The 5,012-nt window shown below is 34.6% G+C and overlaps 1 long non-coding RNA gene across 1 annotated transcript; it reads left to right on the top strand.

The window, feature by feature from the left end:
* Nucleotides 1–2,430: 2,430 nt before the first annotated feature.
* On the top strand, nucleotides 2,431–4,766 carry LOC106797552 (uncharacterized). Its single transcript, XR_001386813.3, has 2 exons — nucleotides 2,431–2,687; nucleotides 4,070–4,766. It is a non-coding gene; the product is annotated as an uncharacterized lncRNA (long non-coding RNA).
* Nucleotides 4,767–5,012: the final 246 nt, after the last annotated feature.

Here is a 5,012-nt window from a genome sequence, read left to right as displayed (position 1 = left end):
TCCTCCCTAGAAAGGGACCAATCACTAGAACCATGAGCAAGAGGCTCCAAGAAGATTGGGCTAGAGCTGCTGAAGAAGGCCCTAGGGTTCTCATGAACCTTAGGGTAGATTTCTGAGCCCATGGGCCAAGGTTGGGTCCAATTATCTTTGTACATATTAGACTAGGATGTCATTATATTTGGTCCTTGTATATAGGGCTCCATATTGTAGGTAGGGTACCCTAGAAATATAGGATTTTTCAGCCCTTGTATTTTTGGGCACCTAGACTAGTTTTTGTATTAGGGGTAGTTTTGTAATTTCACATGCACTAAGTGGATATTTGATGTGTGTGGTTGGAAATAAATTTAATTGAATTGGTAGAAGCCCAATCCAATTAAATTTTAGAGGGGGAGGTGAGCATTTGCTTACTACACCCCATTGCCACATCATATAGTCACACTTTGTGCATGTCCTTCATGCTTTTCATGCCTCATGACACCTAAGCACACTTAGTGGAGAATCTTGTAATTGATCTTGGATTAGTGGGCTGAACCATAACTAAAATTCACTAATCATAATTAGTGAAATTTTGGCTCCAAAGTTTGGCTCCACAAATTCAATTTCAAATTCAAGTGAAATTTGAATTTCCCTCCAATTTTGTGTGACACTTAGGCTATAAATAGAGGTCATGTGTGTGTATTTTTTTCAACTTTGATCATTTGAATATTAACTTCAGATTTCAGAGCTCCTTTTGAGCACAAAATTTCGTGCTCTTCTCTCCCTCTCCCTTCATTCATCTCCTTCTTCCTCCAAGCTCTTATCCATGGCCTCCTATGGTGGTGAGCTTCTTCTAGACTCATCTTCTCCTTGAAGTGGCGTCTCCTCTCTCTCTTCCTTCTCCATTCCGCTGCCATTTATCTTCCAAGAAGCAAAGGAATCCATTGATGAAGAAGATCCTAGGCTTACAAGCTCCAATGGAGCTTGCATCAGGTTGTTACCGAACCAGTATAAAAACTCTTGTGTGTTTGTCTCCTTCTTCCCTACTCTTTTACTTTCCGTTATGCATTTTAATTTCCACTTTTACTTTTGGTTAAGTTTCTCTTCTACTCCTTATTCTCTTAACAACATAGTAAAAGCCTTAGAAGAGTAAATTTTTAATTAGTAAAGATTTAGGAATAATTAATTCAACCCCCATTCTTAATTATTCTGAGGCCACTTGATCCAACAATTGGTACTATTATGGAATAACATGTTGCTAGGATAAAATGAATCACACGCTAGGGTAATATAGTCAGTTAGGTCGGACACCAATGGATTTAAAAATTTCTAATTGAGCCCAACCGAACACACCTGTTTCAACCCTTTTTTTCACCTGAAAACTCGTTAACCTAATATGATCTCCTTGAGCACTCAAATTTTTGTTTGATTACATCGAGTCTCGATTGGGTGGCAAAAACATGCTCACCCCTTGTTGGTACTATTATGGAGTTTGACAAGCAAACCAAAAGATAAATTATTAGACCAAGACAAAGCTACTAGAGAGGATAATCTATCCTCTTTAAACCAATAGTTCTTAAAATGAAACCTAGAATGCATAATACTCCTTTCCTTGTAAAAAGGAGAGCAAGCAAAAGAGGAAAGTAATATGATCTACTGACAACCACTATAGTTAAACCACAATTTGGAAAAAGGTCTAGCCATTCTTGTCTTATCAAAGCTCTTCCATCTCATTAACAAATCTTTTACCTTTGCAACAAATTTATAATTTTTTTATAATTAAAAACCAATCTAATTAAAAAAAAAAACACATTCTTTTCTTTTGTTACTTTTGGCTAATAGTGTTGATTAGGTCTTACAAATGTAAATACATATGAATGACCGTAAATGATAATTTTAAATTTTGATTGATTTTGGTGGAGGATTTGTTTTACATATGACTTTTCTCTATTTATAATGATAATAGCAATGCAATTACAAGCATCAACTGTTTATTAGGCACATTGGTTGTTTTCTAATAACAACTACATCAACTGTTTATTAGGCACGTATATATGATCTTCTTGCATTGCTTACATATGTTGCTATTGCGACCACACATTCCCTAACATGGTTGTAAATAAATAACTGTTATTTTTTACTAATCAATTCTCTTTTCTTTTAGGATTTCTCACCTATTAGAAGAATATGATATATGCCGTAAAAAAATGATATTTTTGAAAAATTTTAAAAAGTAAAATTATTTGACAAATTGAGAAGAATTCTAAAATCCTTGAATTTAAATTTCAAATAGTATTTTGTTTAACTCGCTTTAAAAAATAATTATCTTTTTCGTCAACTTTCTTTAATAATTTTTTTAAAAGACAAATATTTTTTTCAAAATTAAACATGTCTGAAAATTCAGTCATTTTTTTTCAAAAATGGAAGAAATTTTAATGAAACATTATTATAAATGATTTTTTCCTTATAAAAAAATTCATACGACTTTATTTATCACTAAAGAAAAATTAAGACAACAAAATAAAATAAAAACAAAAACAAAAAATAAAAATGGTAATAATAAGAATAAAAAATCCCCCCATGAGCCTTCCCTAATCCCCTACACGTGCCTCACCATCTCTTGTTCTCTCAACTCTCTTCTTTCTGGGGTTTCCTCTCTCTCTCTCTCATTCTGCTGCTGCAACTCAAAGTACACAAAACGTGAAAAGCTGGTTAGTCTAAGTCTTTTGTTCTTTTGGGTCTCACCCATGTTTTTTGTCTCCCATAACCCTTATTTACCCCTTTGTTGTTTTTTTTTTTTTGATTTTTTTTGGGTTTATTATTATTATTATTTCCCCTTGTTTTGTTGTTACCATGGTTAATTTGTTGTAGCTTTCCTCTGCTTGAAATAATTTCAATAAGGTTGCACTGTCTATTACTTAACATCATAGGGTTAAGGTTTATTATATATATAAAAAAAACCTGTCATAGTTTGTTCTTATTCTGAAACAAAAAGAAATGGCAAAAATCTGCATAATCCCCAGAATAATGAAAGCTAAAGAACCAGCACTTTTCAAAAGAGTTGGTGCTTTACACCAAATAGAAGCCAATAGTCTATTCTCAATTCAAAAGCAATTGCTGAGGTAGTGAATTTCCCTTCAAAATACAGGTGTTACACTCCACAAAATGCACCAAATAGCAGCATAGCTTGCAGATTGTCATAAAAATTTGGCCTCATTATTTGTACTAACACCATTGACTAAAGCTAGTTAGCGAAAATTGGTCCAGGGTCCAGGCGCCTAGCCTTGATTAGACAATGGCCATACTCCATAAGGAGAAAGCAAAAGTAAAAGATTGTAAGAAAACATGTGGAACTGGTCCTGAATTAGCACCAGAGCAGACATAACACGTCAGATAAGACAGCCTTATGTGGCCTGTGATTCTGCAAAGGATGGCAAGCAATGCAAACTTCCACAAAATATAGTCTCCTTATTTTTATTTTAAATTGCGGTAGCAGTTGCAATTGCAGTTTTGTCGCATTTCTTGATATTGTGGGCAATTGTGAATAAATGTGGCTACAATTGTGGTCACAAACACTCTAAAAACCTTGACATTGTGGCCAAAACCACGGTCGCAGGCCGTTTTTTAAAACCTTAAACCTTTGAAACAAGCCAGCTTAAAATTTTCCAAGGCAGGGAAACAGTTTCATCACTCACAAAAAGTTCTAAAAAGGGAGCTCCGTGGTCAAATATTTACCTTACAATCATATATTTTATGAGGCTTTTAAACTTGAATTAATTAAAGATAAACATATCATCTAATTTAGGGAGTGCTTCTGATACAATATTGCCACTTACTGGCTCGTCTCTTATTCTCACCTTGCAATATGTGCAGACATGACATCTTAAGCTTGTCTAGTATGCCTTGATGTTACTTTGTGGCTTTAATTTTGTGAGTTAATCATTGAGAAATTTGTACTTTCTTACACCACATACTTGTATGGCATGCTCTTCTCTTCACTATTTTATGTATTTTGTTTACACATCTCTATCCATTCCTTTATTTTATCTTGCTATAAATGCATTTTTAAGCTTCAACATGTCTTTCTTTCCAGGGATGGAAGCCATTGGTTCTGTGGATGACCTCTTGGATTTTTCATTAGACATAGGTGAGAAAGATGATGATGACGACAAACCTAGGAAAGCCTGTCCTTCACTTAACTCAAAATGCGGAGATCCATCATTGTTTAACCCATTGGTCCAGGTTGATCCAAACCATTCATTTTCTGTAAGTTTTATATTCCCATTTTAACCTTTTAGGAGTGTTTGAGTCCATGAAAAGTATATTGGTTTTTGATTGGGTTATGAGTTGTTACTTCTTATTGCTTCTGTGATTGGAAAAAGAGAAACAATCAGAAAAATATTTATGAATTGTGCTTTGGTTGGAATTAGCTGGAATTGGAATTTGAAATGGGCTGGCTTGGATGAGTGAATTGCAGAAGATATATGGTGCAGCTTTTGTTGCAGGACAAGTTTGTCCTGGTGGATTCTTATTGTTTATTGTGGTGATCATATACTAGTGCAGAAGATATATGGGGTATCTTTTATTGCGGTGATCACATACTAGCTCAGGGGTCTCTGAAATTTTAAAACAGCTAGTGAAACTTAAGTTTTCTATGTGAGTGTTCACTGAAATGGGGGTATTGTTCTCTTATATTAAATGGTGCTGACAGATTTTTACTTATTTTTCTATTGGCATCAATGTATTGGAAATCCTAGATTGTTAAATGAACAGTATATTCTTCTTTTTCATACACTTGTGATGTCACTATGGTTCCAAGGTTTCCATATTGTGCAACCGTATGTTCCTCTGTTTAGAAGAAAATAAAATAGTGTGGAAATTATTTTTTTGATCTATAGGTTGCGCATCCATGACTAGTTGCATGGGTCTGATGCCTGTGTTGACTTGAAACCCCCCCTTTTCTTTTACTACGAAAGTTTAACACCCCCCCCACCCCCTGAAGCACCGAGGCCATGCGCTTAGATTAAGGAGTAACC

The sequence above is a fragment of the Glycine max genome, chromosome 20 (genome assembly GCF_000004515.6).
Source record: "Glycine max cultivar Williams 82 chromosome 20, Glycine_max_v4.0, whole genome shotgun sequence".
In the NCBI taxonomy this organism is placed as follows: Eukaryota; Viridiplantae; Streptophyta; class Magnoliopsida; order Fabales; family Fabaceae; genus Glycine; species Glycine max.
Note: the sequence above shows the minus strand (reverse complement) of the source record. Positions and strands in the feature narration are given on the sequence as shown.